Source organism: Nycticebus coucang, chromosome 15 (genome assembly GCF_027406575.1).
Source record: "Nycticebus coucang isolate mNycCou1 chromosome 15, mNycCou1.pri, whole genome shotgun sequence".
Classification (NCBI taxonomy): domain Eukaryota; kingdom Metazoa; phylum Chordata; class Mammalia; order Primates; family Lorisidae; genus Nycticebus; species Nycticebus coucang.
In genome coordinates this window covers 19,938,654-19,952,684 of record NC_069794.1, presented here as the reverse complement: position 1 = coordinate 19,952,684, position 14,031 = coordinate 19,938,654, and positions in this window count along the sequence as shown.

Here is a 14,031-nt window from a genome sequence, read left to right as displayed (position 1 = left end):
TACACCATGAAATCTCTAAATGCTACAAAGCAAAGCTTTTGGGGGGCTCATTTATCAGCTGACCAGTACATAAGCCTGAGAAGCTGCCTGATCCTCAGTCTCACTGGCTTGTCCTCAGGGTGTAGCATGAAGTGTGGAAAAGACTTAGACTTCAGAATCCCACCTTGCTGACTTCTTCCCTTATATGTCCAGGGAGCCAGCTAGCTTCTCTGAGCTTCATTTACAAAATACATTTTTGTAAAAGGATAAGAAGGAGGTAATGTATTATAGCACAGTGCCTCGCACATACAAGACAGTTTCCTTTTAAATTGTGTGGTGGTGGGACAGGCAGAATAAAGCCAGATTTTCACTAAGCTCTTACATAAGACCAATGCAAAACAAGCTTTATCATAGCCTCTTGAGTGACCATTCTTAAAAACCACAACTGGGGGTGGCCCTGTGGTTCAGTGAGTAGGGTGCCTGCCCCACATGCCAAGGGTGGCAGGTTCAAACCCAGCCCCGGCCAAACTGCAACAAAAAATAAAATAGCCGGGCGTTGTGGCAGGCGCCTGTAGTCCCAGCTGCTCGGGAGGCTGAGGCAAGAGAATCATGTAAGCCCAAGAGTTAGAGGTTGCTGTGAGCTGTGTGACGCCATGGCACTCTACCCGAGGATGGTACAGCGAGACTCTGTCTCTAAAAAAAAAAAAAACCCACAACTGGATGTATGTATTCTGGCTCAGTTTTAAATCACTTGTCATCCAGAGACAGCTGGTTCCCACCTGTACCTCAGCATTATCTAATAATTCCGAGCAAGGATAAATGTGGTTGGAAGCATGAAGAAACATCACTCTATCTCAAACTGAGTTTATGTAGTCAAAAGGTCAGATAATCTCTTCAATGTGGTTATATTCTTTATATTCTTGAATGTTGTCTCATCTGAAGAGACAAATTATCTGAGAAAGGCTGGACCTTAGGCAGCTTAGAACATGAAACACTGAATTGAGGTAACACTCAAGTCATGAGGCACTGTTACATGACTGACCTGATCCTGGGGCTTGCATTGAAGAGAATAGAATGGGAATATGAAGACTTGCATTTTTAAACATTATATTTTTATTTGCAGGGAAGGATATGGATGTTTAGACAAACTGTTTCTTTCTGGTTGACTGTTTAGGTAAACAATAGTTCATTTATTAAGAAATGCAAATATATATGAGAAGCTCCTTGTGTAGCTGAAATGAAATTTTTTTATCTAAAGTATTAAATATTTCATAGCATTAGTATAAAATCATAAAAGATAGTATTTTTTCCTTTCTGTTGAGACTGAAAAATGATGGCTCTATTCTTTCTTTCTTTTTTTTTTTTTTTAAGAGACAGTCTCACTTTGTTGCCCTCGGTAGAGTGCTGTGGCGTCACAGCTCACAGCAACCTGCAGCTCTTAGGCGATTTCTCTTGCCTCAGCTTCCTGAGTAGCTGGGACTACAGGTGCCCACCACAACACCCGGCTATTTTTTTTGTTGCTGTTGTTGCAGTTTGGCCGGGGCTGGGTTTGAACCCGCCACCCTTGGTATATAGGGCCGGTGCCCTACTCACTGAGCCACAGGTGCCACCCAATGGCTTTATTCTTGATATTAGAATGTAATAGAGTAAAAATACATATTTAGGATATAGTTACATATATAGGCCTATACTTTTACCATTTCTTAAACTGTTTTAAAGAATTACAACTTTTTTCTTGAATTATATTTTCACTGCTGAATGTTACCAGAGTTATGTAATCTGCCTCAGATGTTTTTAAAGGGTAGAAAGTGGGATTTTGTACTTACAACTGTGTAAGGCACAATTAAAATCAGCAATCAAAAAAATTTTAATGAGACTATTCATCAGTTGCTGAGTTAACACTCCATAAAAAAAATTATAAATGCCATTTTCTTTGAGCCTAATTATTTTAGTCAAGATCAAGTGATACGCTGAATACTGTAAACACAAATAAGACACATTCCTTAGAAGTATGTTAGTATATAAAATATACACTTAGATAATGGAAAAGAACAGTGTGGGCAAGGAAAAGGGATAAGTGTGGAAGTGCTTTGGTGGTTTAGAGAGCACAGTGATTTCCTTTGGTTGAGAAAGCCTAAAAACTTGGTGGTATTTTAACTGGACTTTTTAAAGGGAGGGGGACATTTTATCAGTTTCTAAAAATGTGAGAATTTCTCTAGTACAGGAAAAAAAGATGAACAGGAGGAAAAACAGGTACAGCTGTATTGTAGTAATTTATTTTTACTGAAATGCAGAGAGTAACAAGGAGAATGGTGTGAGATGGTTAAAGACCAGACAGTTGTGGGCCATGAAAATTATTAATGGGTTATGAAAGTCCCTGTATGGTTTGGATCCTAGACAAACATTTAGAGCTTTAAACAAGGTTATAACTACTGATAAACTGATGTAAGTGAGAAGCACTAGAAATGGATAGTGGGAAGCCTGGGGCTTTATTTACGTGGTATAGAGGTAGAAGTTATGGAAGATACTAAATGTTATGAGAGGCACTAAGAGAAAATGGGAATAAATGAGCAATTAGTCATACAGATAAGAGAAGTCACATGTGTATGGTAGAGAACAGCTACACTGATGCTAAGATAGCATCACAGATGACCTTAGCCGTGGTGTTGCAAAGCAAATTTCATCTGTATGAAAGTAATGATACACAGGTTGTGAGATTAAATAAAATGACATATGAAATGGATTATTAAAATTCTTAGTAAATATATTGCTTTTAGTATAAGACTTCATAATAACATGCACAGATATAGTACAATTAACAGAGGTATAGAAATGAAAAAAACATTTGGGGAAAACTTTATGAATTTAGTTTTAGATAGATCAAGATGTTACCAGTCAGGGTTCCAATAGGAATAAATTATGTCAGTTTAAACAGTGTTTTCAAAATGATCAGAGTTTTTACAGGGCTTAAGGGGTCCTCAAACTTTTTAAACAGGGGGCCAGTTCATTGTCCCTCAGACCGTTGGAGGGTCGGACTATAGTTTAAAAAAAAAAAAAAAACTATGAACAAATTCCTATGCACACTGCACATATCTTATTTTGAAGTTAAAAAAAAAAAAAAAAAACGGGAATACAATCACACCACCTCATGTGGGCCACAGGCTGTTGTTTGAGGACCCCTGAAGGGAACCACAAAATTTATTTCAACCTGGCTGATTTTACCCCAATACTTGAATGGAGGGCAGGGAGGAGGTAGAGATGGAGGGAAAGAGGGAGGTTTATGATTCGCTAACCTGCACAGAAAATTATCCCAGGGTCTCAAGGCTGGTTTAATATACGTAAATCTATAAATGTAATTCAGCACATAAACTAAAAAATAAAGACCATATGATTCTCTCAATTGATGCAGAAAAAGCTTTTGATAATATCCAGCATCCCTTCATGATTAGAACACTTAAGAAAATTGGTATAGAAGGGACATTTCTTAAACTAATAGAGGCCATCTACAGCAAACCCACAGCCAATATCGTATTGAATGGAGTTAAATTGAAATCATTTCCACTTAGATCAGGAACCAGGCAAGGTTGTCCATTGTCTCCATTGCTCTTTAACATTGTAATGGAAGTTTTAGCCATTGCAATTAGGGAAGAAAAGGCGATCAAGGGTATCCACATACGGTCAGAAGAGATCAAACTTTCACTCTTCGCAGATGATGTGATCATATATCTGGAAAACACTAGGGATTCTACTAAACTTTTAGAAGTGATCCAGGAATACAGCAATGTCTCAGGCTACAAAATCAATACCCATAAATCTGTAGCCTTTATATATACCAACAATAACCAAGCTGAAAAAACAGTCAAGGATTCTATTCCTTTCACAGTAGTGCCAAAGAAGATGAAATATTTGGGAGTATACCTAACAAAGGACGAAAGATCTCTACAAAGAGAACTATGAAACTCTAAGAAAAGAAATAGCTGAAGATGTTAACAAATGGAAAAACATACCATGCTCATGGCTGGGAAGAATCAACATCATTAAAATGTCTATACTACCCAAAGCAATATATAATTTTAATGCAATTCCTATTAAAGCTTCATTGTCATATTTTAAAGATCTTGAAAAAATACTTCCTTTTATATGGAATCAGAAAAAACCTTGAATAGCCAAGACATTACTCAGAAATAAAAACACAGCAGGAGGAATCACGCTACCAGACCTGAGACTGTACTATAAATCCATAGTGATCAAAACAGCATGGTACTGGCACACAAGCAGAGAATTAGATGTCTGGAACAGAATAGAGAACCAAGAGATGAATCCAGCTACTTACCATTATTGATCTTTGACAAGCCAATTAAAAACATTCAGTGGGGAAAAGATTCCCTATTTAACAAATGGTGCTGGGTGAACTGGCTGGCGACCTGTAGAAGACAAACTGGGCCCACACCTTTCACCATTAACTAAGATAGACTCTCACTGGATAAAAGATTTAAACTTAAGACATGAAACTATAAAAATACTTGAAGAAAGTGCAGGGAAAACTCTTGAAGGAATTGGCCTGGGTGAATATTTTATGAGGACTCTCCCCCAGGCATTTGAAGCAGTATCAAAAATCCATTATTGGGACCTGATCAAACTAAAAAGCTTCTGCACAGCCAAGAACATAGCAAGTATAACAAGCAGACAGCCCTCAGAACGGGAGAAAATATTTGCAGGTTATACTTCCGATAAAGGTTTAATAACCAGAATCCAGAGAACTCAAACATATTTGCAAGAAAAGAACAAGTGATCTCAGGCTGGGCCAAGGAGTTGAAGAGAAAATTCTCTAAAGATAGATGCATGATCTACAGACACATGAAAAAATGCTCAACAACCTTAATCATCAGAGAAATGCAAATCAAAACTACTTTGACATATCACCTAACCCCAGTAAGAGTAACCCACATAACAAAATCCCCAAACCAGAGATGCTGGCGTGGATGTGGAGAAAAGGGCATACTTCTACACTGCTGGTGGGAATGCACACTAACACGTTTCTTTTGGAAGGATGTTTGAGAATACTTAGAGACCTAAAAATAGACCTGCCATTGGATCCTATAATTTTTACTAGGTTTATACCCAGAAAACCAAAAATCACAATATAACAAAGACATCTGTACCAGAATGTTTCTTGCAGCCCAATTCATAATTGCTAAGTCATGGAAGAAGCCCAAGTGCCCATCGACTCACGAATGGACTAGCAAATTGTGGTACATGTATACCATGGAATATTATGCAGCCTTAAAGAAAGATGGAGACTTTACCTCTTTCATGTCTACATGGATGGAGATGGAACATATTCTTAGCAAAATATCTCAAGAATGGAAGAAAAAGTATCCAATGTACTCAGCCCTACTATGAAGCTAATTTATAGCTTTCATATAAAGGCTATAGCCCAACTATAGCACAAGAATATGGGGAAAGGGCCAAGGGAGGGAAAGAGGGGGGATGTTGAGGTGGAGGGAGGGTAATTGGTGGGGCCACACCTATGGGACATCTTAGAATGGGTACAGGAGAAACTTTCTAAATGCAGAATACAAATGTCTACATACAATAACTAAGAAAATGCCATGAAGGCTACGTTGAACAGTTTGAGAATATTTCAGATTGTATATGAAACCAGCACATTATACTCCTTGATTGCACTAATGTACACAGCTATGATTTAACAATAATTAAAAAAAAAAATCAACAAAAGAATTGGGGGAAAGATAAAAGAAAGGGCCCAAGGCAAGTTCAGGGAGAATGAACCAGGGCAACAAAGAATTGAATGTCACACTACTCAGTTCCTTTAGTATCCAGCTGGGTTTCCCCAGAGGCTGAACCTATTGAAAGACAAACAGCAAGAGAAAGGAGGGAGGTGATCCCTGCTTGTCAGCCCCCCCCCCCCACCGAAAGAGAAAGATGGATAATAAACCTGGATAGCAAAGGAAGATGAGCAGCACAGATACCATTAGTTGATCTATGAAAGGAATCTAAGTCTTTACATAGAGTTTAAGACACCTATGGTGCAATTTTAAAAGGGTACATGTTAAAATGGAATGTAGAGTATAAATGTCTTGACACAACAAGAAAATGTGGTGAAGTCTTTGTTAACCAGTTTCATGAAAGTATTTCAACTGTCTATAACCAGCGCATTGTACCCTATTACATTAACGTACACAGCTATGATTTAATAAAAAAAGGAGGGGGAAACAAATAGCAAAATGGCAAAAAATGTAAGAAGGTGTTCAGACACCTCAGTGGGTGCTTCTAACATGTAGGGGGATGTCCCTCTGGTTGAGCAAGTGGCTGCCTCCGATCCCATGAAGGGGATACCCTTAAGGTCAGAGTGAATGGGCTCCTGCAGCCCACAGGGTAGGGGATGGGGAGAGCCCGTGGCTGGAGCAGTGGACAGAGGGAAGATGATCAGACCTGTTGGCTGTATCTTCTCTCACAGATGGAGAATTCCTTCCTGTGTTTGAGTGCCCCACTACGAAGCTAGGATGAGCTTTATAAGTATTGGAACCTCTAAGGAAAGAAGGGCTGTCACCACTCTAATGTCCCTGGTCTCAATCACCGCAGGAAGGAACCAGGCGCGACACACAGAATAGAAGTACAAGCTTGCAGGAGGCAGGCTAACCTTGATTACAGGGTAGCCTCTAGCAACCGCCTCAGCCTTTTATTGAGATGGTACGTGACAGGTGGGAGTATTAGGATCGCTATGGGTGCGGGCTTTTTCTCGCAATGAACACCTGCCGAGGAGTCTGCCCCCTAGCTGCAAATCATCTTGCTCAGAGGTGGTCTGGCTCTTGGCATCCTGTATAAAGGCCTAATTTTTCCATCTATTTCAGTCTTATTTTGCTGAAGGGGAAATAGCCCTTCCAGCCTCACTGGTGTCTGGGGCTACCCAGAAATTCCCAAGGACCTGGCACAGTGGCTCACACCTATAATCCTAGCACTTTGAGAGGTGAAGTGGGAAGATTGCCTGAGCTCAGGAGTTCGAGATCAGCCTGAGCAAGACTCTGTCTAGAAAAAACAACAACAAAAAAAAAACAGCTCTGTTTGTGGTGGGCACCTGTAGTCCCAGCTACTTGGGAAGCTGAGGGAAGAGAACTACTTGAGCCCAAAAGTTAGAGATTGCTGTGAACTCTGATGCCATGGCATGCTGCCCAGGGTAACAAAACAAGACTATCTCAAAAAAAAAAAAAAAAAAAAAAAAAAAAAAAAAAAATCCCAAGGGAATCACAGCTATGTTATCTGGACTTACCAAAGACACCTTGCCTGCCTTTAGGGGAGCAGGAGAATGGCTTTTTCTTAGGGCTAATGTCAGGGGCAGTGATAGAAAACTGCTGTGTGCCCCATTCTCTTTAGCTGAATTGAAACAAATTAAGAGTGATTTAGGAAACTTTTCAGGTAATTCTGAGAAATATATAAATGTCTTCTAAGACTTAAGACCATGGTTTAACCTCTTAGCGGTAGACTAAACATTGACCTTAAGCCTAAGAAAGTCTAGAAAGTGGGGGTGACTTGTGTTTCATAACTGTATAGCCCTTGAAAAAGACCAGGTACCCCACATAGAAACAGGTACCTTTGAAAACCCTAAGAGGGACTCTGACAATTGTTCTGAGCTCCCTATTGTCACTCGAGAGGGACAAAAATCCCTCAGATTTTCTTAGATGACCTAGAAAGGCATTAAAGATATACCCAATTGACCCCTGACTCTTCAGAGGGCCAAATTATTTTAAAGTATAAATTCATTACTCAAATGCCACCAGACATTAGGAGGAACTTACAAAAATTGGCTGTCGGCCCTGACCCTAATTTGGAAATCCTCCTAAAAGAGACTACACTGGTCTTTTCTAATTAAACCAGGAAAAAGAGAACAAGGCAGCAACTCAGGTCACAACGGTGCAGCCTGGCAGGTGAGCCTTTCCTGGTATCCGGGGGTGACTGTTGGAGATCAGCATCTCCATGGAGGCGAACCCCTTAAGGAAGGGGAACTCCTTTAGCCCCTGAGCTTGATTACAGCTGTCGGGGACAGCCCCTCTTGCTCCGCTCATCTCATCACTGTCTGAGAGCCCCAGGTGCACCTGACTGTAGAGGGCCAGGAGATGAGCTTTCTCCTCTGCGCTTCTCGAGCCCTGGATTCTTGTCCCCCAAGTCTGTAACCATTAAGGGGGTGGTGTCTGGAAGCCTGGTTACCAAATCTTTCCTCAATTTAGTTGGGGAAATTGGATATTCTCTCATGTCTTTCTAGTCACGCCTGAAAGTTTTAACTCTTCTCTTGAGAAGAGATAATAGTGGTTAAAACAGGAACAGCAATTTATGTGAATATGGAACAGGATTCTATGCCTTCCCCAATTAGAGACAGGTGTTAACCCTAAAAGTATAAGAAATGATAAAAGGAATAAACATACGTTCTATCTGTTCGTATCTTTTTACTTCTCATGACAGTTAAAACAGGCCTGGCCTCATCACACCCGAGTCACCCTCACAGACCCTGGTACACCCTAATCTCCCCTATGAGGATTTGTATGGGTGGGGACAATTGGACAAGTCAAGGGAAGCTTATCCTCAGAGGTGAATGCCTCAATGATACACTTTCTGCGGCCTCAAAACCGTAACATCTGGAGACAGTTACGAAAGTTCTCACATTGCTCCCCCTCCTGTGTCAGTTTGACTGATAGTGTGCTCCAAGGTCTTAAGGTAATCACCATATCTTGTGCCAATATGCACACTAAAATTTCTAAAGGATGGTTTTGCTCTGTGGGCAACAGGCTTTTTCTTATGTTCTGGGTAATGCTACTAGAGGACCCTGTTTTCATGGGCGATTAGTCCCTATCTGGCCCAGGACATGGGACCTGACCTGGAAGGACTTGGCAGGCCCAAGATTCCAATCCCAAGAAGACAGCTGGAGTGACATCCACTTGAGCCCAGCTGAATATATTTTCTTTGTGATGCCAGCTATGGCAATTGAATTAAATGTTGAGATGGGTCCACTAGCTCATGCCATGGGGAAAGCCTTGAATGCCACTTCACAAGCTATTAGCACCTTCAGTACAGAACCTGCTGGAGTCTGGGAACCCATCTTAGAAAACTAGCAACTGTTGATTATGGACGTTTACAGCAGTACAGAATGGACTGCATGATGTCACCCGAAGAGAAGGCTTTTTCAGTTTCAATTTATAATCGTTGTCTTAGTTAAATAAGGCTCTGAACCAATTTAAATTAGGTATCAGCATAAGAGTTATTCTTTAATACTATTGTTGCATCCGATGTACCCTGCATTTTATGTTCCTCTGTACTACAGACTGTAACTTTTGTTCCCCAAGGTATCATGTGATGGACCACTCAGTAGTCAGGGTTGACCATGATCTATCCAAATTCTCTTTATTGTGGACCCCTGGATCACCCTCCTCCGAGGAACCCTTAACTGCTCCTCTGTCATCGTCCGTATTCAGCAGGAAGCAGTTTGGAGTGGTCGGCGCCCCTTTTCCCTAATGGCAGTTAGGGCTTCTGTTCGGAGGAGGAGCATTGATACAGGGTTTCACCATTTGGGGCTAGACAGGGACCCATGTTTTCTAGGCCAAGTTGAGCTCAGAAATCAGTCTCATCATAGACCCCTATTTCTAGGTACAACAGGCCCTTTCTGGGCAGTGTTCTCTAGGCCCAAGCAAGGTCATGAAAACCAGCTTGGTATCTCATCTGGGCGGTTCCTCCTGGAGCAGGGAGCACACACCCTGATGTCTGGCATGGGGCAAGGATAGAAAAGATGCCATTCCTTTGCTAATTTTTGGATTATTTTCTGTCTGTAGGCTCCTGACCAATTGTGACATGTTCCAGATTTATATTCCTAACCACCCTGCCTGCAGGATAGAAGCAGTATATAATCCTTTAGATAGGAGGAACCCCCCTCTTTGTCAGAGGTTCTGGTCCCCTTTTTAAACTTGTCTCTTTTATCTTTCAATACTGTTGTTTTGCTTACTGACATGGTCCATAGTTTCATTCTTTGAACCTGGAGATTAAGGACCCAACACAGAAATTCCAGCTACCCTAGAACCAGCACCCGTGGGTATGAGGGATGACTGTAATATATATACACGGGGGCACTTCCTAAGGAAAATATCTGTACAACAGCTGTGAAGCAGACCAAGAAGAATTTTATACTTAATTAGAATGTAGTAGCATCAAGGAGAGAAACATGCTTTGACCCTCAAAGGCTTCTGAATTCAGAAGAATCACGAGTTTGAATCAGCAAGTTTAAATAAAATGTTTAGCCTAAAAATTCATTCTTTCATGTTTCATATGGGGATAATTTTTGTGAACTAAGATAAAAATCTTAAGACCCACCTAGTGCTGACTGAATGGACCTCTGCTGGCCAAGGGGATCTCGTAAAACTGACTTGCTAGCCATGAGATAGGGCAGACATCCCTCACATCCCTCTGCCTTGTTATAGATGTCCTTTGTAACTTAGTAGTAGTCTAAGGCTGTGTAAGACAAATCTTCAGGTGCTTAATACACATAACAAATCACTTGAGTCTGGGCGTATGTCTCGAGTCTTGTCTCTAAGTAACAGACCCTTATCTTAAGCATTCTTTTCCCTTGACTCCTGATCTTTTAGACAATGCCTAACTCTTTTAGGCAATTGTCAAGAAAAGACACTCTAAGCCGGTGGTTCTCAACCTTCCTAATGCTACGGCCCTTTAATACAGTTCCTGTGGGTCACGACCCACTGGTTGAGAACCACTGCTCTAAGCCCACCTATAACCTGTAAGCCCCTGTTTTGATATGTCCCAACTTTTTAGTTCAAACCAATGTGTGCCTTCCATGTATTGATACATAGTTTTACCTACAATTCCTGTCTCCCTGAAATGTACAAAACTAAATTGTAACCCAACCACTGCAAGGCCATCTGCTCAAGGCTTCTTGGACATGGCTCTGGGCTATGGCGCTCAGAATAAACCACCTTGAATTATTTTAGAGTACAGTTTTTCTGTTGACACTGATATAAATTTTCTAGATACATAAATTATTAGAGTATCTAGAAAATTTGTATATCTAGACTCTCAGACTTAATGTCACATATCATTCAATGTTTAAAAAAATAAGCTCAAATAAGGATATATGAACTTAAGTATCAATAGGCTTCCTATTACAGGATAAAATACATAGCTCAAATAGATGTTTCCTTTATGTTATCACTACTAATGTGGATTTTTTCCTTTTAGATCTTAGTAGACTTCTGAATATCACCACAGAGATAAATTTCAACAGAAACGCAGCTGGAGCCCTGGGTGTCTAGGCATTTGGAACATTCAGTATTTTGTTTTAGTTTTGTTTTCCCTGCCATTTTCTATCTTTGTGTTGTCTCAAGTTTTGTTTCAAGGATTTTCAAAGCCTTGCTAACTTTTGAAAAATGAATAGTGTTTAGAAAGAGAACAGTTGTATACAAACTTCTTTGCATATCCTTATTGGTTACTTTAAAATAATTTAGGGTGAGAATAATTAGGACTTATTAATCTGAATCAGTGATTCCTAAAGCAGATCAAACACTATTGATATACCCTCAATAGATTTTATTTTTTCTAAGGTGTCATAAGTTCCATACTTAAGCCTTCAAGACTATACTAAGAATGTTCATTTATTTGTAAAATCTGTCCATTTGGAATGACGTGTAGGTATTTTGGTAGCATAACTTCTGGCACGTGGTAGGCACTGCAGGATGGCATCCTCTGTTGAATGTCTGGGCATAAAGGCCCATATAGTTCATCACATATAGCCTGCTATTGATTATCTCAAGTATTTATAAGGTCTCTATGAGATACACATACGTTCATACAATAGAAAAATGAAAATGAGAATCGCGCAGGTTAAGTTACGTAGCTAAATTCCTCAATGAGCGTGTTTTCAGATCAATAGTATTGTCAGAAGTCATGCACAGTTAGTATTTGAGAGTCTCTGGTTCTTTCTACAGTCCTGGATGACATGTAGTTTTATTTGCAGCAGCATTTTTCTTTATTCATGATTTTCAAGCTACTGTTTCACTTTTCCCTTTGAAAACATAAAATGTGTCTAGATTTAACATGTTGTCCATTGACAAGAGATGCAATTTAAATATATTTACCTATCTCAAAAGGAGTCTGTACCAATTAAAACAACTTTAATCAATAGTTTCTGGAATGAATGGATTTATATTCTGTTCTACTTCAAAAAACGACATTCCTCTGTGTTCCTTTTCCCCTCATTTCGAAAATATAGAACCAAGTTTGCTCAGTTTTATCCCTTTTGTATTATTTTGCTTTTAGAAAAATCCTATTAAACACTATCCTTGGGAAAGTAAAAACAAAGAGCAATAAATAAACTTTCTCAGTACCTCTCCATTTTCCCTGCCCCAAGCCACTGACAAACATCATTCCACTCTGATTCTATGAATTTGCCTATTACAGATGCCTCAATCAGTGGAATCAGGCAGTATTTGTCTGTGACTGGCTTATTTCACAAATAAAACTAAAAAAAAAAAAAAAGTTCAGCTAGAACCAGATATTTAACTTCAGGTAAATCCTTGAAGAATCAAAGCCAAAAGAACTGTTAGAAGCAAAAAAAAAAAAAAACATTATAGGTTTTAGTCTTGACTAAATTGAATTTGATTTGTTTTAAATTGATGGAAAGAAAAATGCATTCTTTAAGTGCTGTGAATATATCCTCCCTAGTTGTAAGGAAAAGGTACAGGAGCTGGCAAACATTTTGCAAATTGATGCCATTTTGAATTGTTTTGCTGTCTAAAGAAACAACTGTACGACCATCACAATTTGTGAAATTTGGGGTGATATTCAAAATCTATAAATATTTTGTGTATTAATATTTTTGCTATCTCAATTTACATAGTGAAAGAAAAATATATGAAGTTCTTACTGTGCAAGATTCCAGATGAATTTTTGCCCCCAGAGTGTAGTCACTCACAGTCTTTAAGCTGGTAGGGGAACAACTCCCATCCTCTACAGGGATGTTTCTGGGAAAAATTGAATTATGAAACTTGTGAACTACGAGAACTTGTGTTTTAATAGTAATTGAATCAAATTACTCAGTAATAAAAGGCTTTCTTTAAAAGACATAATAGGGTGGCACCTGTGGCTCAATGGAGTAGGGCGCCAGCCCCATATGCTGGAGGTGGCGGGTTCAAACCCAGCCCCATGCAAAAACTGCAAAAAAAAAAAAAAAAACATAATAAAAGGTAAACTGTTTTAGGTTCTTGTTACTTCACAAATTTATTAGGATTATATTGCTGACTCGTTAACAATTACTTGAATGAAAATATCAAATTATAGTTTAAAAGAAACAATAGTAGGAAATTATTTTCTCCTATCCAAATGCGGAGGCCTCTTTCATAACATTTAGGTGAGAAGACTTTCCTATCTAGGGAAAATGTAATGCAACTCCATTTAAATGTAGAGCTGTCTATCATAATGGGACTAGAACATGCCAATTCCAGTGATGGTTAAATCTGTCAAGCATTTTCTAACCTGTACAAAAATGTATCCTAAAACCTGTTGAAGGCTCTAGTTCTCTGTGGGCTTGTCACAATCATAACTACAATATTTGGAAAAGTTACTATCATTTTGGTATAGAATATTCTAGTCAACGAGTTGATGTCAAAGGAGTGAATCTGAATAGGATTTTTTTTTTGTGATGGTAGTGAAAATGTAAAACACCTTTGGGATTTATTTTTGTGATATAGCTCCAAATATATTGGATTGGTAACTAAGTAGCATTAACGTTCTAGATTCAGTCTTAAACCTCGTACATGGCAAACCCCCAAATGGAATTTCACTCTAAATACACATACACGTAGTACATAAAATCAGTTTTGTAAGTTCTGCGTGACTAAGACTGAGATTCTATTCTGGACCCATTAACTTGATGACACAGCCAGGTTAGGTGGAACATACCTGTTGTCCCAGCTACTTGGGAGGCTGAGGCAGATTGAATATTTGAGCCTAGGAATTATTTCTGAATAACCACTATGTTCC